Source organism: Pipistrellus hanaki, assembly GCF_964339955.1.
Source record: "Pipistrellus hanaki genome assembly, chromosome: 4".
Lineage (NCBI taxonomy): Eukaryota > Metazoa > Chordata > Mammalia > Chiroptera > Vespertilionidae > Pipistrellus > Pipistrellus hanaki.
The window spans coordinates 14,801,102-14,827,817 of NC_140506.1; the positions used below are offsets into that span (position 1 = coordinate 14,801,102).

At 42.5% G+C, this 26,716-nt stretch overlaps 1 protein-coding gene across 1 annotated transcript in view; it reads left to right on the top strand.

Annotated features, from left to right (window-relative positions):
• The first annotated feature begins 1,627 nt into the window (after positions 1 to 1,627).
• The window catches only part of BASP1 (brain abundant membrane attached signal protein 1), a 42,875-nt gene continuing 17,786 nt past the window's right edge, over positions 1,628 to 26,716 (top strand). The window contains exon 1 of the mRNA XM_084881360.1: positions 1,628 to 1,813. The gene's annotated coding sequence lies outside the window, so the exon portion shown is untranslated. The remainder of the gene's footprint in view (positions 1,814 to 26,716) is intronic.

Below are 26,716 nucleotides of genomic sequence, written 5' to 3' on the forward strand. Positions count from 1 at the left end.
GTTATTCATTTAAATGGCAAAAAGAGGAAAAAATAAAAAAACACAAATCAAAATCCCTACTTTTTTCTTACCGCCCTTTGGTTAAAAATGTGAACATTTCCAGCTTGCATGCGTTTGTCTCATTTGGTGCAGCCACATGTAAGCTGTAAATACCTGCTCAGTGAGTATTTCCACTGAAAACCTCTAGAATAATCCTGGGTTGCCATGGCCACCCCACTGAAATGCAGTTGAGTTCGGGTAAGTGTCGTCGTGTCCCCCCCCCCTTAATCAAAGATAGGCTTACCTTTTCCAAGTTGAATGCGGGTGCACTTGCCTTTGGCGTCGGTCCCCCTAAACATGCGTTTTGTCGTCCGGATTTTGGAGGACACCCCTGCCCCTGAATGGAATGGAGGCCCAGGTCAGGAGGGCAGATCCACCTGGGAGGAAAGCCTGCCACTCAGTCCTTCCTTTGCTGGGATACAGGCGAGAGCGTGAGAGCAATCCACACACGGCCAGAGGGCGCCAGAATGCCGCAAATGAAAGTTCCAGAGGTTCCAGCGGGGTGTGCCAGAGGTAAAAACCGTCTGTCTAACGCCAGAGCCACCTTGTAAGCCATATCGTGTTATCTTTTGTATTTGCTTCTTGCCAACAGATAAGCTAGGTGAGCACCCCTCCCCACCCTGGTGGTAATTTGTGTTCTGGTTGGGGTCCAACCAGGTGGCGGTCCCAGGGACTCCCGAGGAGACGCGCCCCATTGGCCCCGCTGTGCCTGGTGGCTCCTGGGCGGGTGGCCTCGGCTCCCCCAGGCTCCCCAGAACGGGCTGCCTCCATTGAATCACAGGCACTCAGACACCAAATCCCCACGGCTCCTTTCCTCAGGTCCTCGTCCTCCCCTCCTCTCTCAAGTCTAGAGAGCATCCTCGCAGGGCCACGAAGCCCGCCCAGCCAGCCGGACCGTAAGCCGCTGCAGCCGTCCTGGTCCTGGCTCCACCTGGGGCCGCGGGAGCCGCCCACCCAGGGCGCCTCCCCGAAGTGCCAGCGATGGGGGTCCCCCTCCACCTCGCCGACATCTGTCTTTAAGGGCTGAGGGGAAGCCACTGGGTCACCCCCAGCCTCACTGTCTGCCAGGGCGTAAGCACCTCAGCCCATGTCGCCAGCTGGCCGGAATGGAGTGCTGAGCAGGGTAGCAGGTGGCAGGGGGCATGATTCATCCCCTCCAGGCAGCCCCTTACGTCTGATCGATAGCCGGAGCACTTCTATCCAGCCTGAGAGAGAGAGAGAGAGAGAGAGAGAGAGAGAGAGAGAGAGAGAGACCTACCCCACCAGGGGCAGCCCAGCGCAGGGGGGAGGGGAGGCACCGGGCGGTGGGTCCCAGAATGGAGCGGGGTGGGAGCGAGGGGGAAACCCAGAGAGAGGGCAGATCCAGAGAAGCAGGAGGGAGGGGTACAGGGATGGAGAGGAGGGGGGGAGGGGGCACCGGGATGGGGATGGAGAAGGGGCGAGGGGAGGGGGGGGGCTTGGGAAGCGCACAGAGTGGAGGGAGTTGAGGGGAGGCGGGCGGGGCGCCGGGCTGAGGGGAGGGGAGGGAGCGGAGGGAGGCAGGGCTGGGGACGGCGGGGGAGGGCGCTGGGCAGGAAGGGGAGGGGGAGCAGCGCCAGAGATGCAGCGGCTGCAGCGGCGGCGGCAGTAGCGGCAGCGGCGAGGCGGCGGCGGCAGCGCTCCAGCTCGCTCCTCGCCTCGGCCTCCGCCGTCCGTCCAGCGGGAGAGACGACACCAGCGACCCGGGCCCTCGGCGGCACCGTTCCCCCAGGGGCGGCACAGGCACCCAGAGCCGGTAAGGGGCGCGTCCGGGTGGCCCTGGCCCCGTGGCCACCGCAGACCCACCGAGGAGCAGAGGACCCTGGGGTCTCTGTCTCCCCTGCTGCACCCGCCCGGCTCCCCAGGCCCTCCCTGCCGCTCCGCCTGCAGCTGGGTGGGGGGTGGGGGTGCAGGGCCGGGTGAGGCAACGCCGGGCATGGGGTCCTTCCTACGGGCATGGGGTCCTCCACGAGGGCTCCATCGCACTTCGGGGATCTGGGGTGCAGCTCCCTGCCCCCCCCCCCCCCCCCAGGTGAGGCTTCAGCCACTCACTTGGTGGAAAGGATTGGGGGGGGGGAGGTATTGGGGAGGGATGGCGAGTCTGATCCACGGAGTTGGGGCGGGATGATGGTGGTTAGCGGGAGAGAAGCTGCTAATTGGGGAAAAAAATTGCCGAATGCAGAAACCCTTTTAGCGCTCTGAGTCCCCAAAAGCCGGGTTTGTGGGGCTGAAGGGAGCGTGTCTGTCATCAGAACCGTCCACCGCGGGAGGAAAGCGCCCGGGGCGAGGGGCGCAGCAGTGAGAATGGAGGTGGGGGTGGGGCGGGGCGGGAGCGAGGGGGCAGAGAACCCGGGGAATCTGGTCTGATCGGAGGAAGGGCAGGAAGGAGGTGGCTTTTATCAAATGGGTTTCCTTGGCCAGTGGGACTCCTGAATCTTGGCTCCGAGTGGCCAAGGAATACAGGGGCCACAGGACAACGTGCCTGCCGAAGCCCATCCGAGCGGATCAGAGCCCCAGCCTCGGACGGACGGGGCTGCATTGCTTTCCCCGCTAACCTGTGGGCCCCTCGGAGCATTTACATTTTTTGGAGTCTTCAGCCCTGGCCAAGAAAGAGGGTGTGAGCTTGAACCTGACCGAGCTTGGCCCCCCGAACGGCCTGCCCGGCCCCTCTGTGAGCACAGATTTGGGGTTTAGCAGGTTTTTGCCTCAAGCACGAACCCTGAAACCCGACGCCCCGGTTCTGTCCCTCCCCTCCACCCACCTCCGAAACATGGAGAATTGCAGAATCCCTGGACCGGATTGCACCCACTACGTGCGGCTGCAGACCGACCGCATTCTTTTCATGAATATTCATCGAATGCTTGGCTCGGCTCCTTATCTGCTTCCCCAGAGATATTTCCGCCTGGGGACGGACTTGGTGGACAGCCCCTGGGTGTGCGATTTCCACCCCGCTGAGCTCAGCTTTATACCTGGAGGAGGGTGGACACACCTCGGTCTCCCGCGGTGCCAGCAGCAGGCACGCGGCAGGTTACCACCCAACCCTAGCGGATCGAGGTGGTTTTTCTGCCAAAGGGGTGTGGACCAGCACCCTCGGCCCCTTGCCCCCGTGGGATTACAGCCTGGGCTAAGGGATCCCCGGTGCTGCGGGCGAAATGAATGAATCCGGACTGTAATTACCTATTCCTTTGTCTTGGCCTGGCGCATGCGCGGGAGAGCTGGGCGTGGAGGGCCCCCTCGGCAGCCGCCTCTGATCTCTCCATCACCCACCCACCCATCCACTCCCATCCGAGGTGGAGGAACAAAGGCGTTTGCCCTAAATGTTGTATGAAACCCTTGGGTGAAAATGACAGTCTCCCCTCCACTCCTGGCCCCGTATGTGTGTGTTTCCCGTGTATCCGGCTATCTCTCATCTTTTCTTTCTTAGTGGTTTAAAATGACCAAAAAATAAGATTAGTTCTTATAATGAGAGCAAATTGTGGATTAAAGGTTTTTTGTTTTTGTTTTTTTAAAAATAGAACACTATGATTTTACTTTCTAGTACTGTCCATTGTTCTTTTTCCAATAACATAGCACTGCAGTAAATGGTCACTCTTAATTTGCATCAATTAACTGATTTTTTTTTTTTTTTTTTTTTTTTTGTCGTTTGATTGAGGGATATTGATCTCACTAGTTAGGAAAAATGGAGACATCTTGGCTTTTATGGGAACAAGATGGCCTAGAAAACCCAGAGCAGAGAAAATGGTTATCTTGTCAGGATCCTAACCCTTTTATTTTTCTCTTGCTTCCTACCTCATTGTTTCAGTAGGAATCCCCCAAGGCAAACCCCATGGAGATGGAAATCCACTCTTGGGGAGGGAGAGGGCAGTCCCAGCTGGTGGGGTGAATGTGGTTAAGTTCATTTCTCTTTCTTCCTTCATTCCTTTCTTCTTCTTTTTATTTATTTTACTTGGCAATATTTAACAGAAGCCATAATGCATACACCTTTGGCTGATTTTCTTTCCAATATGAATCATCCAGGTTATGACATTTTAGATTTCTCTTTGGGCTACTTTGTTTACCATCCAAAAGGGAACATGTGTATCATAAAATAGAGCTAAATATATTTTCTTGCAGATACATATACTTATAAAAATTTTATACTTCAGCACACCCTGATAAGACAACACGTGGCAGGAAAATGGAAATCACCTCTTTTGTTCCTTCTAATAAAAACTTGGACCTTATGTAAAAGAGCCTAGACTAGTATTTTAGCTACCTGGTTACCTGCTCTATTCCTTAGTATTGAATGATTGCTTATGATTTAGATGGCTATCTGTATGTTTTATCCCCCCCCCCCCCCCGTAGATTGTGTTTTTAAGGGAGAGGTGAGTTGAAATACAGACCAAATTCAATAGCAAGTATATACCAATAAAACCCAAGTTCAATGAGTCTTAGTTCTCTGAGCAAAATCATTTTAAAGTAGAATTTTTCAAGAAGATCGGTTGTCTTACTTTGTAACTAGCTCGATTTTTGCCAAGCCTTAGCAGGTGGAGAAGGAGCTAATTGGGCCTTTTGACAAAAATTCAATAGTGACTATGTGGGCAGTGGCATTTTTCTCTTTAACCAGTGCTCGCGCTTTCATTGTGGCCTGGGGAGAGCCCTTTCTCTCCCCAGATCATGCGAATGAAAATGAAAACGTAATGGAAGAGCCCAGCTCAAAGGGATTCAGCTCCATGTTCTTAGAGATGTCACTGTCCGTGTGTGTGTGTGTGTGTGTGTGTGTGTGTGTGTGTTAAGAACAAATTAAAACTATTTTCCTTCCATGGTCAAAATAAATGGAGTATGAAAAACTTACATTTGGGTGAGATTTGATCACTGTAAAATAGATGTCTATGATTTTCATTGTAGTTTAAAAAAAAAAATTGCAAACCCCAAAACCATTGTTAAAGCAATTAAGATTCCAGGTATATAATGAGATAAATCTTATTAATGATATGAAATTAAGCCAGTTGGTTTAGAATATTATTTTATAATGCTTCATATTTGTCTTTGGAAAATAATTTTCTTTCTGAATATGTATGTAAAAGGGAGAGAGACTAGCTAGTGTACTAAGATACTCATTTCCAATTTCTACCAGTGTACCCCTAAACAAATGGGTTTCATAGAACATTAAGATGTTTATTTAGCAGCTTAAAAATTCATATTAAACCCTGCTGAATTATAAAAACGGTAATAAACAATGCCTTCTAAATAAAGGATTTATAAAAATTGTTTTGTCTTATTTCTGTGATCTCTTGTACAATTTTGTTTGGAAAATGTTCCCCAAGGCCTGTCAGTTATTTGCTAAAAACATTTGCCTTTGGTGTCAGATTTCATTGAAAGACATGCTTTGGTTTGCTTAGGCTTTTGTTTTTCTTATGTGTAGTTTTTTTTTTACCTTCTCATTGTTGCACCTTCTTTATCAGAAGATTAACATCTTCTTAATGATAGTCTTAGCTGGTAAACTGGAAACCAGGTAAAACAATTTAGACATGTAGACACGGGGAGATGATGTGGAATCTTCATTTTATCAAGTTTTCTCAACTTAACTGAATCTTTATAATTTATTGTCTCTTAAGACTTGAGATAATCTAATGCAACATGAACTTTACTCTTTGGCTTAATTATTGTGGATTAATATCAATGAATGACTTTAAAGTTGTGAATAGTGAGAATGTTAAAAAAGAGCACACTCTTGGTGTGTTTTGGGGAGATGTTTATTTACTTACTTACTTACTTACTTACTTACTTAGGTTTCCTAGAGAATAATGGAAACCAACTGGGTTTTAAAAAAATCTCTTAGTACTGGCTGGGCCACTTTAGGCAAATTACTTCAAACCACTCTGGATTTTATGTCCTTTTTAAAAAAAACAAACAAACAAACAAAGAAAACTAGAATAATAATTCCTATTTTCAGGCTATACTAAGGACCACACATCTGTGTAAAAAGTGCATAAGAACCATAGCTGGCTCTTAGGGGGGCAGGGCCCTGGACCTCTCAGTCTACATTCAACATAATTCGTGTGATTGACATCACTAACTAATTTCTGTATATTGAGCTGTGTTTTAGTTTCATGCTGATTAGTCAAGATCTGAGGGCTCTGGGAACATTCAGTGAGAAACAGGATCTCATTCTCATAGATGTGAATATATCCTAATCTGGAATTTCTGGCCTTATGGATGTACATATTGGGAATTCTGAGACACTGCATTGGAGTTTGCCCAAAGTGGGTTGAATGGAGTCAGGATGACCACTCCCAGTGAATTCCCCAGGGCTGCTTATTAACTCAAGAGATGGCATTTGAGTTCTTTTGAGAGAATACAGGGGCAGTCTTAATATCACGGAAATTCCCTGCCTGGCAAAGGAAATGCCATTCTGTTAAATGCCATTTCCTCTACAGCTGATAAGAGAGACATCTAGGTAACTGTCACGTGAGAAAATTTGTCCAGTGAGTCTTATCAAGAGTAAAATACAACCATAGAGTCAAATTCTTACCAGAATATGGTTAAGTTGTAATTTTCAGGAGACACAAGCACAAAAAGCACTGTGATTAAACAGCATTCTCTTTTCCCTCTGGGGATCAGAAATGGGGTGAAATAGGATGCTGAGAGATTCTCATAGGGTGTTTTTCTTCTGAACTCTAAGGATTTAAATAAAGTTAAAAAAAACAGGCTTTCTAAAGGCATTTGATTTTTAAAAAAATTATTATTATTATTATTATTCTTATTATTTTTTTTTTTTTTAACAAACACAGGGAAAGCAGATTTCTTGCCAAGTCAAGTCCATCATGAGGGGAGAGTGTGATTGAGCAGGCTTCGTAGTCTAGGAATAAATTCCTGAAAGCTTCAGATATTGAGAAATAGAAACCATCTGCTAGCACCACAGGGACACAGGGCATAAGGAAACACTTCAGGATAATATAGGAAAATGGTGTTCAGTGGGGAAGCAAACCACTCACACAGTATTTTCACCTTTCCACTTAAACATTTTTTTGAACTTTGTTGAATTGATTTGGTTGTGGTGGTTGTTCATTTTAGATGAGGGGTGATTTATTGGTTTGTTTTTTGGACATCTCTCTGAAATGTGTATTTCAGCTATTATTTGTACATTCTGAAGGGAGAATGATATCTAGAAAGCATGGGCTGGAGGGTGGAGTGTGTGGAGTTGTTCTTTGGAGCCAGATTCACTGGGTTAATTGAAGTATCTTGTCTCAGCCACTTTCTGTTTGTGTGAACTTTGGCCAGTGTTTAGCTTCTCTGTGCCTCAGTCCTCACCTGTAAAACCTGGGTTACAATAAGGAGCTATTGTTAAGGGTTAAGTGAAACCCTCAAACACTTTAGGACAGTGCCTCACACCTATTTGGTGCATCTTATTTAGCACATTCACCATAAAGTGGGGAGAAGCCAGGCTCTGCTTTCTCCCCCACCTCTGGAGCTGTTCCTAGGCTTGTTTCTGAGGCCCTGTTGCCAAACAGGCCATGGTGGTGCCTTGAAGAGAGTAGTTGGTAGGACATTAAAGTCTGAGGTTTAGGATAATCCTGGCTGCATAGTCAAGTCCTATGGTACCTTGAATATGTGGCCAGGACTACTTGTCCTAGTTTCAAAAATCTAGAGCAGGTAGGTTAATACAACTCCAGCCTCCACACTGAAATGGCATTAAAATGAAGAAGAAAAAAGGTGAAAGTCCTTGGAACTTAGGAGAGCTCAGAAAAAGGCTCACTGTATGATGTTAGGGAGAGAATTAAAAATTCCTCAAAGTACTCGCTTTTGTTGTGTCTTGAATCAAGGTGCATTGATTGGCATTTGAAAGGAGTGTCATAGTCATTAGTATTAAGACTGATATAAACCAATTTATATATTTAAAATTCTAAGGACGCACATGGTAATACCCTTCCATTTTCCCACATCCCCTCTATCTCCATTCTAGGAGTGAAACTGTATCATGTAGGAATGGAAAGGTGTTGTCACCTGTTGACAAAATCTTTGCAAGTAAATATCTGCATGGAGACTTTGGTCACTATGGTCTCTTAAAAACAAACAAACAAACAAACAAACAAACAAACCTGTTTCTTTGACATTTTAGATCACATGTGTCAAACACAAGGCCCGCGGGCCAAATCCAACCCGCCAGGCCTTGCAATGTGGCCCGCACCGTGCTGTCATCACTGCACTCCGCTGTCAGTTTATGACATTGTCAGTTTATGACTGTTCAGTAAACCATTCGGCCCGCGATTTAGGCTGGATTTTAGATTTTGGCCCCTTCTCTGATTGAGTTTGACACCCCTATTTTAGATATTTGGGGTTGATCCATTCTTCTCCAGAAAGTTCCAGCCTTTCAGGCATTTAATTCAGGGATCTGTCCATGTGGTTTGTTTTTGGCCTTCTGGTCACTAGCTTATGCTGTTGAGGGAAGGGAAAGTCATTCTTATTTTGATTAAATCATATTTAGTAGTTTCTTTAAACATGTTTTGAATCTTATGGATTTGGGAGGGAAATGACATTTTACTAACCTGTTAGGTGTTCACTGTAGAAAATAGGTTTGGGACATGGTGGTTGCATCTTTTTTAAAGCTTCCTTCATTGATGAATTTTTTTTTTAAATCTGGAGAAGTTAAAGGATGAAATTGAACATTTGTTGGATGTTTATTGTACATCATATGCTCTCATTGAATTTTATCCCATGCAGCCCACCCCTGAGCTTCTCAGGATTAGTATGTGGCCCCTTTTTCATCCATAAGGGTTAAATAATGTTCATAATATTCTAGAGCTAATAGAAAGAGATAGAATTCAAATCTTTGTCTGATGGCCCTATTTCTTTCCACAATGCTATATTGGACTTCCATAAGCCTTGGCCATTTTACCTTATGTAATATAGACATCTTTCTAATGTACTGACATCTTCATTATTATTTACAGAGAGTTGTTCTAAGCTCTTCAATGAATATGTATTATAGAGAAGATGCAGGGCGGAGTAAATATTTGACCAGTAGATACATTAAGTCATTTATTAATTAGATGTGCTCTTGTCACGGTGAACATGGGCTAATATCCTTAAGTCATACTTTTTTGAGTCTGATGATGATGGCTGCTCCCAATAAAGACTGTGGGTGAATGTCATGCATTTATTGGGTTGACTCTCTTCACTTTTCCCCATTACACCTCATAGGCGGAGGCAGTCACTCAAATACCTGCAATTCTTACTTTAGGATACCAATTGGATACCAGTCAACCCTCTTCCAGTTACTGTATGTGGTCGAGTTGCCTGATTAGAAATAAACCAACCCCTAAATTGGTTCACTGGTTTTCATTCTGCCTAGATGTGGGCAGGATTCATTTGCAGAAACTTGGTGGCTGCTTTCAATATTATCCTAACTGCAACAGAAGTCCTTTGTAAATACTCATGTCATCATAACAAAAGGTTTGAAAACCCATGACTAAAACACTTATTTTGGAACTTAAAAGGTCCTTAGGAAAGTTAGTGGCTTCCTCAAGGTCCCATGAGCTGCTTAGTGGTTGAGTGGACACCCAGGTTATTTCCCAGTAAAACTCCTGCTGTCCCTCCCTTGAGTCAACCTCTTACTGTCTGCAATATAAAAAAAAGCATTCCTCCCACTTTTTAGAAAATCCAAATTGGAGTCTATGTGTGTCTGCTGCAGCCCTGCCTCCCCCCGCGCTACCCCCCCTCGCAGAAAGAACTACTTGTTGATACATCTCTGTGCCCCTTGCCCCCAGCGTCCACCTGCTCTTTATCTGTGCACCATCTTCCTTCTCAACAGACCTTTGCTTCTTACAGTGTAGGCCCCCGACTTCCTTCAGATGCCAAAGAATTCATGGCATGTATTCAATAAATTGGCTCATAAAACGAAATCTTAGTGCCATACCTTTTGTTTTCCACCTAAACTTAATAGTGGTACAAGGCTGGGAGCTGTAAATGGAAGTTATATGTTTGAAAATAAGCCAGTTGGTTGTGGACGAATTACGGGACTACAGAGCAAGTGGGATCATCAAACTCCAGGCCCTCTAAATGCCCTGGGGAAATCCAGCATGCAGTGCAGCGTTGTGGGAGGTGATGGGTGGACATGAGCTTTTATGCTGATTACCAGAGTCATCTGGCTTCTGGGTTTGAGAGCTGCATAATACACGAGGTTTAATCTTTTTTTTTTTTTCTTTTTCTTTAGAATGATCATTTACAATATTTGGGCTGATTTAGAGGATTTAAAGGGCTCTAAGTTTCTGAAGTAGTCATTAAAATATGGAACTGAGGTAAATGTTAAAAAAATTTTCAGCCCTAACCAGTTTGGCCTGCGAACTGAAGCAGCCCAGGTTCGATTCCGGTCAGGGGCATGCACCTTGGTTGCAGGCACATCCCCAGTGGGAGGTGTGCAGGAGGCAGCTGATCAATGTTTCTTATCGATGTTTCTAATACTCTATCCCTATCCCTTCCTCTCTGTAAAAAATCAATAAAATATATTAAATTTTTTTCCCCAAACCTTGTTATTTAGATGTTTGAAACTGATGTTAGCAATGTTAAGTGTTTACATTTGTATTTGGTGAAACTGTAGTGAAGTTTAGATAAGACACATATTTAATTCATATTTTTAAATGATCATCTTTAGACATTTCAATAGAGAATAAGCTTTGCTGAATTTGATGACCTCACAGTTTTTATAATGCTTTAAGTTCTTATACTTTTGCAGGTTTAGAAAAAAATATATTCCTAAAATAAATTCAAATTAAAACCTCTTTTTTTAAAGTCTCTGAAGAATAGGTGCTAGAGAATAGTTTCTCCTGGTTGAACTTTCTACATTACAAGTTTCCTGAATTGCTTGGCAGAGTGATTTTGGAAAGACCCACATCATTTACCCGTTGACAACCCTTCAAAACACCATTACTACCTAGGTTAATGTAATAGCCAAATCAAATAGTAACAAAATCTAATTGTGGAAGTAGTATATTAAAAGGGAAAACAATAGCAACCATTTAGTAACTGTCAGAACATTCCTATTTCTTCAGGATATATAGAAAAAGTTCTCCTTAGAATTGTTGGGTCTTCACAGAAAACTCTCAAGATTCTCTGAGCTATCTTGGAAACAGTAGGGGCTGTAGGAATATTTGCTGTCTTTGACCTTTACAAAATGTTCTCAGCCGTTTCAACAGAGAACTATATTTGTCTTGGGCATATTTAAGATGATCTGGGGAAAGGAAAATCTAGAAAAATCAGTGACTTCCAGGTAGGGAGATTTGAGGTGATTTTCTCCCTTTATCCTGCATTTCATCAAGAAGGTAGAGTAAGGTTATGTGACTGCTAGGGTATTTACTAATTACATGGTTTTGGTTAAACAAGGTATTCTGGAATCTTTTCTGAATGACTCATTTTCCCCGAGGAAAAAAGAAAGGATCTTAGCTAACAATTGGAAGTTACAAGTAGTTCCTGGGTCTTCTTGTGATAACCCAATCTGGTGGAGACCACCCCGTTGTTGACAGGTTTATTGTGGCAAAAGCATTTCCTAAGTAGTCCTGGTGATCTTTTGTTGAGACCTCACTCAACTGGACTTCAGAAACCAGGTTCCAGAAATGTCAGTGTTGGTTTTCAGACAAATAGCAACAAGTGTTTGTCCCAATGTTCTCGAAAACGTTGTCAAGACAAGATGGATAATGGTTTCCCAGGTGTGTGTTTCTTCGTGTGACTCACATCTGAATGTTACTCTTCTCCCAAATCCAGTCCAATGGTTGACTAATAAAGTCTCCTTGAAGGGAGACAAACATTAGCAGCTCACCTTCTTTACCTCTATCCTTTCTATTCAAACTGGTTTTGTTTCCACCATCCAGAGAGCTTAGGATTGATTTCAGCTGTACTAGGGTTTCCGTGGTAGGTGGTTGTCTTAGGAGATCACAACTGGCCACAATGCAGAGGAGTAACCACACAATGGAATCACAGCACAAGATTTCACTAAGGTAAGAGTTGTAATTTTAAATGGGAAAAGCATTCTAGTAATATTTCTAAGATACCATGTTTAATTGACTACTAACTCTGAATGTAGAGAATGTAATAAAAAAGTGAATTCAACAATAACAACAAAATGAATTTTCAGCAGTCTTTACATCTCTCCCCCTCATCCAACTGACCATGTTAATTAGCCCTTTCTACTTAAAAAATATCACTCTTTTGCTTTTTTGCAATACTAACACTTTTTTTTCTTTTTCTGTATCCTTCTTCCCAACAACAAATATTGGAACATTCAGGGGGAAGTGGTGGTTAGGGGAAACAGTTGGCAAATCAGGACAAATGCACTCATGCTAACCCCTTTCACTTGCCTTTAGACCAAGAGATACCACTTGTGGGTCTCGTTCTTGTATTGATCCCCCTTGGCTGGGCAGATGACCAAAGGAAGATCCTTTGTCCCTTCTGTAGTGGGAGCCAGGACTCTCAGAAAAAGGGCAAAGAAGTCCAGGATGATGTCAGGCTGCAAGAAATGTTACTTCTGTTTCCCAGGGAAGTGAAAAAACTCAAGCCAAATTTGAGCTGGGCATGATTCCTGTTGGAAGAGGGTGTGAACTGGAGGACATCTATCTAGAAGGCAAGATGACACCCAAACTCTTAGGGTATTTACCACGAGCAGCTCGTCGCATGGCAAACCAGCAGGCCCTGACACGCTGGCAGTTGTTTGCATAGTTTACCTGGTAGAGAAAGTATCTAACTGCTAGAACAAATGTTTCAGAGCGCTAATATGCATGTACTGGTTAGTGTGAGGTTTAATTGGCCGGGACGTATTTCCATTTAAATTGGATTCTGATAACACATTTAACTACCTCGCTACCCAATTAAACAGTTCAGTCTTGAGAGAGGGAGGGGCACCTGTGAGCAACAGAATTTCTTATTAAATACCGAGGTTTGTTTTTTGTTTTTGTTTTTGTTTTGTTTTTTTAAACCCTGAAAAGGGGGAAATGGCCATGCCTGAGGGAAGTTCAGCATGGTAATTTTGCAGCCATGTGTTTGGATGGAGAGAGGGGAACAGGGGAACACTGTTCCTTTCTGTTCCCAAGAGTGTCTGTATTCCCCTTCTGTGGGCAGGGTTTCTGGTAAGTACAATACAGGAAGCAAAACTACATTATTCTAGGTCAGCAGTCAACATTACCTCTTGTTTCTGAGCCTCAGGGCTCCCTGTGTTCCCAGGGTGAGAAGAACATAGCCCAGCAAGAGGAGGAAGCCAATGGGTAGGAGAGGGCTCAGATGCATATGCAGTAATAGAGTTGGTGGAAGACACTGCACTTTGTTCCCATTAGTCTGTTGGTGTTGCCATTATAAACACCCCTCCTGGGTGGCCTACATGAGAAATTGATTTTATCACAGCTATGGAGGCTAGAAACCCCAAATCAAGGCGCTGACGGTGTGATTTCTTCCAGGTTCTCTCCTTGGCTTGCAGATGGCCTACTGCTTGCTCTGTTCTCCCGATCTTTCATCTGTGCACTTGCATCCCTGTGTGTCCTAATTTTTTTTATTATAAGGACACCATGCTACTGGATGAAAGGTTTGCCCTAATGGCCTCATTTTAACTTAATCATCTCTTTCGAGGCCATATCTCCAAATACAGGCACATGTTGAGGTGCTGGAGTTTAGGGCTTCAACAAAGGAATTTTGGCGGATACCACTCAGCTCATCACAATCTATGTTTTATGCCAAGGAAGGTATTTTATACTGAAGAACAATGTCAAGCTTCTGTGCAGAGTGCTGCTCCATGCCTTCCTGCTTCACGAAGGAAGTGGGGGAACTCCCAACCCTTGAGCCTTTGGTTTAATGCTCCTAAATCCAGGAGGGGCAAGCATAGGTGACCTCATCTGATGCATTAGATGCAGAGAGTTAATCTTGATAAGGTTCACATTGCTAGAAGAGGTAGAGCCTGGTGTAGGATTCAAAACCATGTTTCTGTGGCTCCAGTGTCCCCCAGAGGTGCAAAGGGTGTGTGTAGGCATCATTCCCTCTGTTGTACTCATGATGGGCATGGGGACATGGATGAATCCTGAGGATCCTTCTCAACACAGTACTTTACGTAGCCACCACTATTCAATAGGCACTAACATAGTGAAACCTAGTTTTCACTCTAGTACTATAAAGTATGTTACCATGTTTTTCCTCTGCCTGAAAGCTTTTTCATTAGGTTTTTTTTTTTTAATATACCTGAATTTTACAAAAGAGTGCATAAAGGAAGCGAGAAGGATTGTCTTAGCACATATAGTGTAAAGAACCAGCTAGTCTTGAGTAAATAGAGTTTATTCTGAGAAAACCCACTTTAAAATCTCCCATCCAATAATGGAAGAATTGACCATATGTGCAGGCCTGTTTAAAATTCTGTTCTAGCATCCATTCTTATTGGAAGGGATTCGCCATCCTGAATGTTACCAGGGGGCAAGTCTTAATGGATGGAGACTTGAAGACATTAGAAGACACTTTAATAAAAGCACATGTGGCAGGAATGGGTGGAGGTCTAGGTTTCTATACAGTGAGACACTAAGTATTGGGAAGGAAGGTGTGTCAGGAATCACATGTGTCAGGAGTCTTTGATGACATAAAAGCCGAGGCTAATGAATTTTGGGGTCTTTCCAGGCAATAAAATAGTGATACTGAAGGGATTCTTTGAGGGGCATTCTCAACAAATGTGGATGTGAGTACATCCACATCCTTTTAAAAGCAATTTACAACTTTTGACGTGCCTTCTCAAATGATGCAATTACTGCTTTCTGTTTCAAATTCCAGATTGTGTCACATTGTGTTAGCTTCATTTTTCCACAGTCATTTGAATATAACAATATATTCAGATAAACCACTGGCCCTAAAAATAATGGAAAGTTGATACCGTTCAATATATTTCATAAAAATTTTCACTGGCAAATTTTCTGCATGAAACATGTGAGTTACTGTAGAATATCTTATTTTAGCTCTTTAATTTATATGGCATTTATTTTCAAGCCAATGCACACGGTCTACTTTTAGTGCTCACTGTCTTGGTCAATAGCACTTTCTTCCATTTATTCCAGAAAGAAGGGTTCTTCCTGGTAACAAAGGTCTATCAAATCAACCTTATAACTATTTCACACATTGAAGCCTGAGGATTCTTCTCAACACAGTACTTTAGGTAGCCACTACTTTTTTTTTTCTTTTTTTTTTTCTAAAATTAATGGAAAATGGGCTATTGACCAAGACAGTGAGCATTGAAAGTAGACCGTGGGCATTGGCTTAAAAATAAAGGCCATATAAATGTCCATTTCCCTTGTTGGGGAGGAAAATTTTTCCTACACCTTTCAAGGTTCTTCTAGCTTGTCTAATAATCAAGTTGAGACAGATTAAAATTCAATTTTAATAATAGGTATACCACCTTCAACTAAAGACAAAAGAAGATGTTGGGTATAGAGAGTGAGTTATGGGAAGTTACCAGAAAAAGTACAGTAACAAGGGAAAATTGTTATTCAGATTTAAGTCTATGCCTTTTTGATTGATAACAGTTTCTAGGAATTTAGATAACTTCCTGATACAATGAGGAAACACCCTTCCAAAAATTATTTCTTCAAAAAGACCCTTTTACAAAGGATAACTTCTACTTGACTTTTTGTTTTTTTTTAAATATATATTTTATTAAATTTTTTTACAGAGAGGAAGGGAGAGGGAGAGATAGGAACAATGATGAGAGAGAAACATTGATCAGCTGCCTCTTGCACACCCCCTAATGGGGATGTGCCCTCAACCAAGGTACATGTCCTTGACTGGAATCGAACCTGGGACCCTTCAGTCTGCAGGCTGACGCTCTATCCACTGAGCGAAACTGGTTAGGGCTCTACATGACTTTTAGAGCTTCTCCCAGACCTGCTGTTTCTTAAAATCAACCAACATAAAATAACCAGTACCCCAAAGAGGCACTTTGTGGTGGTGGACTTTGTTCCCCTTCACCCACTCTCTAAGCCATGAATCTTGTCAAAGCCTCTATTCCTGTCCTCGATTACAGCCCAATACTCATCTAAATCTAAGACTGACATTCCTATGCCTAAGACTTTATATAATGACATTCTGTTCCCCTTAGAATAAAATAATAAAATTCTTCACTGATTTGCAAGGTCTTGCATGTTCACTACCTGTTTTCCTCTTGCACCCCCTTTCATTCTTTTTCTTAACATATTTTTATTGACTTTTCACAGAGAGGAAGAGAGAGGGATAGAGAGTTAGAAACATTGATCAGCTGCCTCTTGCACACCTCCTACTGGGGATGTGCCTACAACCAAGGTACATGTCTTTAACAGGAATCGAACCTGGGATCCTTGAGTCCGAAGGACGATGCTTTATCCACTGAGCCAAACCAGTTTTGGCCTCCTTTCATTCTTACTCTCTCACCCACCTTCTGTTCTCTAGCCACACCAACTGCACAATGCTCCAAGGTCTTTCCCACTGTTTCTTCTGCCTGGAATATTCTTTTTCCCACTGTCCAAGTATTCCACAGCTTAACTGTCACTTTTCTCAGAGATGCCTTTCCTGGCTGTCCCCACACCTCCCCTAGCACTTGCCATTTTTTTTTTTTTTTTGTCCTTACATTTATCAAAACCGATGTGACTTTTTAATGTCTCTAGATAAAAAGACTCAGGAGGCAGGGATGTGCTAGTTTAGTTGACCCATGACAGTGTTTTGTAACAGTTCTGCTGCATACCAAGCTCTCCACATTTGTTCCGTGTCAAAGGTTGCCTACAGTACATTACATTTATGGAGGGCTCCTGTCTTTTGAAAGTCACCTTTGGAAGTTTAAATGATTTCCATTTTTGGATAGTAAATTTCACCTCATCAGTTGTGCTTACTATGAAGATGGATATCTGATGAATTCCAATTAGTGTAATTATTCTGTTTCCAGGCCATAACCTTAGTAGTAATTGTTTTAAATCCCTGAGACATTATGAGTAATTAGTACTAATGGCTCATGCATCTAAGCTTCCTCCCAAGGTAGAGTCTCAAAGGAAGAATGTATTGTATATTATTTGTGGGAAACAGTATTGCACTGTGAATCTTTTCAGAAGTGAGCCACAAGGAATGAAAGCTGGGCTCGTTGTCCTAACATTCCCCACCCCACTTCCAAGCCATTGAATGCTGTGGGTCCTCTGCAGACCAGTGCATTTGTATGACAGCATTGGTTAAGTTAGGCGTATTCAGCCACCAGGTGAGCATGTGGTTTAAAATCTAATTTGAGCATTAGTCAATTACAAGCCTAACCAAATAAATAGGAATCTAGTCCTGGTTCTGTGCTGTGACACTTACTCTAAATTGTGAGTTCCTGCAGGCCAGGACCTTGCTTTGTTCATGTTTGGGTGTCAGTTTCCCAGAGAGAACCTGTGGTCCAGTATTGGGATGAGGGTACAGAACGACATGTTTTTCATAGTGACCCTTGCATCATGCTATATGAATAATGCATGTGTCCGAGTGTTGTCCTTTATTTTCATATCCAGGAACCAGCTTGTAATAAACCTTTTACAAACATCACAGTGTTTTACAGAGGGAGGGAGAGAGGAACAGAACTGAAATAACATTTGTGATCCACCGCCCCACTTCTTGTCGCCATGTTTTCATGTACTTTTATTTGTTATTGTTAATCCTCACTTGAGGATATTTGTCCATTGATTTTTAGGGAGTGTAGAAGAGAGAGAGGGAAAGACAGATGGAAACATGGATGTGAGAGAAACATGTTGATTGGTTACCTCCTGCATGAGCCCTGACCGGGGCCCAGGCTGGAGAGGAGCCTGCAACCAAGGTACATGCCCTTGATCAGAACTGAACCTGGACCATGTGGTCTGTGGGCCAATGCTCTATCCACTGAGCCAACCTGGCTAGGGCTCATGTACTTCTTGTCTTTCATTGTCTCACCCTTGACGTTACTGGCCTTCACAGATCAGTGTCTAGTTTTCTAGAGGCAGTTCTTATTGAAGGAATTCTTATTAAATTTTTAAAAATGTAGTTTTTTAAAACTGTAATATGAAATTGGTTTCTAAAGTAACCTGTAGTTAAATAATAATGCAGAGTTCCAGTAAGCAAGTCTAATTTGGCAATACAGTTGATTCATTCTAAAACATTTCTAGATATTGATGCTTTATTTGTAAAAGTTTTATTTTAGTAGGCATCTTTTTTACATATTAGAACTAGTTATAGTTGAGGTGGTTGCAGGATCTTTATTGTCTATATCTGTGAGATGTATTGGGGTATAAGACAATCTCTTATCATATGCACTATAAACACTTGCTACTTTTATTGTTAAATCAGTACCTAAAGTGGTCTCATTTTAAAATGAAATCAGTTTATGAATGGCATTGTCTGTAGCTGTGACTCCTCTGCCCTTCCCCTTTCCCCTGATGCCCCTCCCCCAACATACAGGTGATACTTCCATAGGATCTAAAGGAGCTGGCCATCAGGACAGGGGTGGGTCATCTGCTCCATAGGGTCAAGTCACTGTGATTTAAGTAGAATAAAAGAACAGTGTTAGATAGCTCTTGGCAATTTTTTTATTTTATGTACCATTCAGCCTCTCTAACTCGCCATACTAACTGCTGACCTTTCACACACCAAACTTCATGTTTTGTTTTGAAGCTTGGCTCAGGTCATAGATTGCGTCCTTAGAATATGTAATTAGCTGGAATGACATGGTATCGATGGTTGAGCAGCCATTTATGACACAAATGAATAACTGGGTGACTGATACGCTTTTTGATGTGTATTTCCAAGCAATTTACTAGAGGATATTTTCCTTTATTATTATTTTTAAACCCTCTGATGTGACTTGCTAGGGCAAAGGTATTATTTTGGTTTCGAAATTGGAAGATATAATCAGAAACGTTGCTGTGGCCAGAGGCATAATTGGTGTAGATATTTAGATTCTGACATTACTTTTGCTCTATAAATTCACCATTGGGTTGGACACTCATGATTATTCATTTGAAGTTATAACTAAATAATCATTTTATATAGTTAAAAGGTACAAGTATTGCTTTTGTGATGAATTCATTCTTTATTTAAAGATCAGTGGCCTTTGTAAGCATATTTCTAGGACTAAGCCTTTTTAAGAGCAGCTCAAGTAAGCAAACAATGTGGGGGTTTTCTTCCCTGTTAAATGCAATGTGGGGAAACACAAACCACATTAAGATATTACACAATTAATGTTTGTTTATTGAATGAGCTGGGAGATAGATGCCAAGACCTGTTTTCCTTCCTTTTAAGGAGCTTATGGTCAGTGAAGGCAAACAAGTACACCAGTAATTACAGTGAGACAAGTGTTAGTCTGTAGATAACATGGGATAGAGGTATGAACCAGCAGATAGTCATTAAATTAACTACTTGGATCATCAGTCATTACCTCTGTTCCTTCTCTGTTTTGCTGTCAGAGCCTCCTCTTTGACTTGTCTAAGCAATGTGAGATATTCTAAGTTCAATAAGCTATTATTTAGTTTTATGTACATGACACGTTTGAGAATATGGAATTCATGATTGAGAGCATGCCCTTAGAGTTTAGTTTTCATTCAATGTTTATGCAACAGAAACATTTTAATAATAGGAATTAAATATTTCTATCAAGTTCTCATAGACCCCAATATCTAGAAGTTGAATAGTTCAAGTGTGGTGAGTAATACACACTTTTAATTTGATCCATATCATAAGAAAAAATTCTCAGTAGGCAGTCTTGATGTTAATACAGCACAATTCTGTGTATCAAAGGAGCTGTTTGTGTTGCTGTGTAATTCCCCTGAAATTTTCAAAAGCTGGAATTTTTCTGTATATCTTGAAAGTTTGTTAGTGGAATCTTCCAGCCCAGGCTGTGGTAAACAACCAAGAATTCTTCATGGAGGTGTAAGGAAGACGGATGTCAGGAAGGCTGTCTGACGGGCATCAAGAACCCTCCTTGAGCTCATCTGGACTGCTATTGGGATGAGGACAAGACAAAACATCGGTTCTTAACCCTAGTGACTTGAATGGTTTATATTTTGAAGAAGGAAGACTGTCTCAGCCTGTGGTTGAATGGACTGACATGCATTCCACGTCTGGAGCTCTGGAAGTGAAGGGTGTAAATGAGGATCTTGTTCCCTGGACCCTACATGTTCCCGATGTTGCTTTCTAAAGTCAAGCTCCTTATAGTGTCTCCAAAGTAGAACAGACCATGATGTGTGAGTGGAGGCTGTTTAATTATATAGGTGCTTATTTGGGGGGTTCTTGTCTTTAACAGTGACATTTTCCTAGCGACGTTTGGAACTTGAAATATTTTTGTGAATTATACCTACCCTATTGCCCCGCTGCCTTTCTATTTCTTCCCCATTGAAATTGCCCTCTTTGTTCAGAACAGCCCTGGACTGTCTCCCTGCAGTCATTCCAGGCTCGTTTGGATCTCTCCATCATCTTAGTCTCCTGCCCAGGAAAACTGGTCACTGTTTTCAACCCACTCAATTTCCATAGCTGGCTAGCTGAGTTTTTATTGAAACCAAAATAAAACTTCAAAGACACCGAAGCAGCTTGAGCCTCCCTGCTCTCCCTTTCAACTCACACCTACCGATGTTTATCTTGGAACTAATTTGATGTTTATTTGATGAAACATGTAGTTAAGTGTTAATGGAGACCAATGTCAAGCCTTAGAACCGTGTGCAGAAACCTTTATTAGTCTGTGTTGAGCATTTGATACTCTGAGGTCAGGGTTTCTATAGAAACCGTGGAAGCCTGGAGTAAAAATGCTTGCCTGGCCCCCGAATAGTCTCAACTGAATGTACCAAAGAGTAGCCACCACCATCGTAGCACCTGAACTTGATCCATCTTTTCTTCTTCATCTGCTGCCACCTGTTTTTCCTGCATCACGCCATCTTCAATTTGTCATCCTACGGCCCAGCACTGTGAACTTTTATAATTCCTGGTCAATATCTGAAGTGTGGAATTCAATGACTGTTTAAATAGGACTCATTATGGATTGTATTTAAATATTGATATGACAATGACTTTTCAAAGAATATGTATTCATTTCTTTTTGAGGGTAAGCTATTAATCTCCTGCGTTCTATTCAAATATGATTATCTTCTATTCAAATATGATTATCTTTGGTAAGCTTTTAAGTATCTTTCCACTCAATTGAGGACTACCCAGCTCCCGAGTAAGTGCCTAGAAAATGAGAATTGATTTAGTGTTTGCTCCTTTTAGCCCTCTAAGAAACCACATTAGCTGGCTCATTCAATAGAACACATAAATGAATTGGGGAGTAAAGCTACAGAAATCCTTATCCTTCCCTGAATAATCAATCAAACTTGACTAAACAGCACACACTGTCTCTAGCCCTTTCTGAAAGAAGGTGTGGCATCTATGAAAAGTCCCCTCATTCACTTTGTTTTTTTCTTTGTCAACCATTTTCTGAAGTCTCCAAAATCAGGGTCCAAGTAAAATAGGTCAACATTAGTGCAGTAGTCATCCCCACTTCATTCCCCATTCTCAGGGGATATGTTCCAAGGCCTCTAGTAGATGCCTGAGACTTCAGAGAGCACCTATACCTTTTCACATTAAGGAAGCACTTTATGGCTTCTCTTTGGCGGATCCAAACTGCTGGCCAGCATCCCTGCACTGTGCTTCCGGCTATTATTAGGTAAAGTAAAGGTTACTGGAACGCAAGCACTGCATGGCGATACTCAGATGGTTGATCTGATAACCTGAGGGCTCAGAGTGATTAATAGGTGGGGGAGATGCTGGTCAAAGGGATGATTCACATCTTGGATAGGGCTGAGCTGGACAGTGAGATTTTATTATGCTACTCAAAATGGTGCAAAATTTCTAACTTACAAATTGTTTATTTCTGAAGTTTTCCATTTAATACATTCAGACCACTATTGACTGTGGGTAAGTGAAACCGTGGATAAGTGGGGACTACTGCACAGGTAACAAGAAGGCTGTATATTAACACCACTCCCCCCCCCCCCCCCCCCCCCCAGGTCTGGGCCTCAGTGTTCTGCAAGACTTGCTGAGACAGCCCAAGTTATTGATCTTAGTTACAGCTTCCATGATCTTCCCAGGCAGGGCCTTGAAATGTCAGGTTGATCCTAGTTGGTACCCAGTTAGGAATTTACATGTGTGGCATATCTGCATCTGACAATGTCCTCTTGTGGTTGAAAGCACAAGCTTCAAATAGTGAAGCAAAACTCTTCTAGTCCAGATTTCTCCCAAATCAGTGACCTTGTGTTTATTCAAAGTCCTCTTTACTGATAACCACTACCGGTGGTAATCAGGTCTTTGGAAATGCCAGCCCTGTAGGGTAGTGGTGTTTGCCTTTTCTTTTTCAATCTATAGACCTGCAGTTAAGAGATATGTTTTCAAAGTCTACTAAAAAAAAGCCTGGATGGTTTTGAACTAAGTTGAAAACATAAAACCACCATTACAAGGAAGGCGAAACGATGCAAAGATTTATTTTTAAAATGACATTTCACAGCATTTTGTAATCTCTCTTAATTATAAATTGCAGAAAACCCTACATTTTAGTATACTGAACACAAGCTTACCCTGTACTAAGCGGGGGTTCTTGAGCTTTACGAAGATTAACAGGTTGAGATGCAGCAAGCTGATGAGGTAGGTACGGCTGTTTCCCCATTGTGCAATGAAGAAGCTTTGGCACAGGGAAATAAGCAACAGGTCACGTAACCAGTGTGACACAGCCCTTCTTGGTCCACATTCCATGCTCTTAACTTGTTTGAATTGTTCCCAGTTAATAATAAAAAAAAAGCTTACTTTATTGCTTCCAATCAGGGTAACTTTTCTTTGACTTTTTAAAAAGAAGAGCCATGCCTTAGCTGTGTTTGTTGGAAATGAATGAGATTCTGAGACTTTCATAGGATCAGTTCCAGAACTGGAGCAGAGCCAGCGTGCACAGTGATCGCTCTTCCTGTGAACTCCTGAGGGCCACAGGCTCCCAGATGCCTTCTTCTTCTCCAGTCCCTGGGACTGCACTGGGTGGGTGTCAGGCTGTGGGTCAATCCATCAAAACAAAGGCTCCTGACCCACTGGCCCACCAGGAGCTAATGGATTAGGGGACAAGCAAGGCTGCAAAACTACTACATGTAAAGTGGGGTTTTCTGAGATTCAAACTTCAGCTTTTTAAAAATATTGTCATATGAAATATTAAGTCACATTAAAAATATGAACTCAACTTAGTTCAAAATTGCAATCATCTAGGCTTTTTATTTAGTAGTCTTTGAAAATAATTTTTTTTAAAAAATATATATTTTATTGATTTTTTACGGAGAGGAAAGGAGAGGGAAGGAGAGTTTGAAACATTGATGATAGAGAAACACCAATCAGCTGCTTCCTGCACACACCACACTGGGGATGTGCCCACAACCAAGGTACATGTCTTTGACCAGAATCAAACCTAGGACCTTTCAGTCCGCAGGCCGACGCTCTCTCTACTGAACCAAGCTGATTTCAGCAAATTTGCACCTTTCTTAAAACAGAAGTATGAGAAAGTGGATCATGTATGTAAAGGAAGAACGAACATCTGGAATACCTGTAGCATACTGCCTCCACACTTCCATGGTAAAGGTTGTAGCTTCTGACTTCACACATACAGCTATGTTATGTTGCTGTGATGTTTTCATTTCATTTAGGGGCTAGGAAGGCATAAATGTTACTTTGTGTTCTTTCCACTATAGTAGAAGTCAGTTGAATACCATGCTGCCCAATAGATGTCTGTGCCATATACTTTTAGGCTTTTGAAACAGAATCAAAACTGTAATTCTTAACATGAATGCTGTTTCAAACAGTACCAGTGGTTGGGAATCACCTTTGATGTGGCCCATATAAAGTTTCTGCCTTTGATGGACCTACCCCCAGTCAAACTTAAGAAACTGGATCCCTTTTAGTATAAGTCAGTGGCAGGAGAAAGTTGATGGATTTGGTAATTCAGATGTTTCAGATTTAACTCACAAGACATGGTGGGCTTCGTACTATGGGAATTGGGGGGTAAATGTATTGCAGAGGATTTGGGAAATATCGAGCATAGTCTCTTTAGCGGCTCCCCACTGTTTCCTGGAAAAGGGGAACTAGTGAGCAGAGAAATCTCCGCATCTGGGCCACCATGAAGCTCGTAGGCACTTACTGCTCTGCTGCCCCAGGGTCACGAGGCTTCCTCTGTCTCTGTTGCTTATGATGATTTCAGTCCAAACACTCAAATACTCCAGCTGTGGGATCGGGAACAGATGGTTTCATACTTTTCTAGTAAATATAGTTTATAGGGTTGCTTGTAGTCATATTCTCTAAATTCTCGCTTCATCTCTAACTGCAGCCATCTCTCAGGCACTCACTTACATGGAGCTGCTCTTTGTAAACTGTTGCAATGAAAGAACCAAGTTCACATCCATTATCTGGAGAAAGTGACCAATAAGTGTGCGGGTCAGGGTAGCCGCCGTTGTGAACTGGATCTGCTGATTTGATGTAAAAACAATTGTGTCATACTTTTAAAATAAAAGATTGTTTTTCTCATGATAAACTGTTGCTGTGTGTGCAGGATGAGGATTTTGCAACTAAAAATTATTTGTGAATGTTGGCGCCTATGTGGCATTAATTCTATGATTGAGTCTGACGTATACTTTTAAAGGGGAGGACACTTCAGCAGAACCACTAAAAAAAAGATCTTCAGCTCAAGCTGGCAAGACTCCAGGGGCATGGTGGTGTTGGTAATCATCACCATAAGGGCAGTTCGATGTTTATTCCACAACTGAACATTCCCGTTGCATAAACTTGAGGACTAATACAACCAAGTTCAGCTGCTGACCGAGTTCAGACACAGCAGTGTTCTTTCAAACTCGGAAGAAGGAGGCAACGTGTCCATTGTAGGGTGTGACTAGTTCTCAGTCCTCAGTATAGCCCGCCATCCGAAACCAAGCATGTTTATGGGGGCTGGATATCTCTTAACACCATGATGTCCATAAAAATTATTAATAAAAATACATGTCATGTTGCAGTTGTGCTTTGTTGTCATTTTAAAGCACTTTTACACGTTGTTGCTCTTGTTCTATGTCTCCTCAGTTACTCTTTCCTATTCACATACCACCATTCCATGGACTCTGGCGTCTCTTAATTAAGGAGGCCTTCCTCGTCATCATGTTAAACATTAAAACACTGAAATCACAAGTTAAAAATAACTTGCATAACCATAAACCTGTAGGTGTTGAGCCATAGAAGCTCATTGGCATAACTACTACTATAGACACATATCTTAGTCCATTCATGCTGTTTAACAAAATACCATACAGTGGGTGGCTTACTCAATAAATATTCATTTTGCTGAGCTTCAGAGGCCGAGAAGTCCAGGATCAAGACATCAGCCGCTTGGGTGTCTGGTGAGGCCTCTCTGGTACTTGGAGGACTGAGCATTGCTGTAATGTCAGAGTGCTGAAAAGGGCAGGGAGCTCTCTGGAGCCTGTTTTATTTTATTTGAGCACTAATCCCATTCATCAAGGCTCTGCCCTCATGACCTAACACCTTGCAAAAGCCCGGTCTCCAAATACCATCACATTGGGGATCAGGTTTCAACATATAAACTGGAGGGAGAGGGGACTGATTTGCAAGCATTCAGTCTGTTGCAACACTGCTAATTAAAGTCTGGAGGTCTTCTTTTCGTGTTTTGGAAGCATTGTTTTATTTAGAAGATCCCAAACTTTTGGACTTTCCCAGCGCAGAGACCATTGCCCCAGGCCTGTTGGGCCTGCACCAGGAACTATTCCTGTTGCTGGCCTTGCAGTCCTTCCTGTCTGGATGGGCAGATCAGACATAGATGGGGTGCAGTACATGCAGCCTCCCGAAGCCTCGTTCTTAACTCAGAAAAAAAATTTGGTCCAAGGTGAGAAGCCACGTACTCCTTTTGTCCATCCCTGCAGCAGCCAGCCTTATTCAGGACCTTGGCGAGGACTTCCTGGCTAACAACAGCCCTAGAGAATGTGCTTATCTGACTCAGAATTTGAATAGCCAGATGCAGTTACTACTTCCCCAAGACCTTTTATCTCATTCTACCAATGTTGAGGCACTTTTGTATCAGACATTTTTCTAATCCTACATAAAATCACTTGTTACACACAGCCCCTCTCCCTTTTTAAACTTCAATTTAGACCAGGGGTGGGGAACCTTTTTTCTGCCAAGGGCCATTTGGATATTTATAACATTATTTATGTGCCATACAAAATTATCAACTTAAAAATTAGCCTGCTATATTTGGTCAAATATGCAATTAACTCACCCCTAATGCCTTGGCAGGGCCAGGTCAAATGAAATCTGGGGCCTTACAGGGCCCGAGGGCCAGATGTTCCCCACCCCAGATTTAGACTCTATTATGTTCTCTATGAATGGCTCCTTTTTCATAACATTTCTGTATCTTTGCTTGCTTTGTGTTTCCTACCTTATCCATTTTTCTTCAGCCCACAGCTTGATCCAAGTCTTTTTTCTTGAACATCTCTTCGGCCTCCCATTCAAATGTGTTTTTAGGGTCTGATTGTTTTTAATTGCTAAGGCTCTCACTAGAGCTGTTTTTCCCACCTATACTAAAATATCTCTTAATTTGTGTTCTCTTTGACTATAAAAAGTAACTTTGTTCTTTTTTTTTTTTTTAATATATTTTATT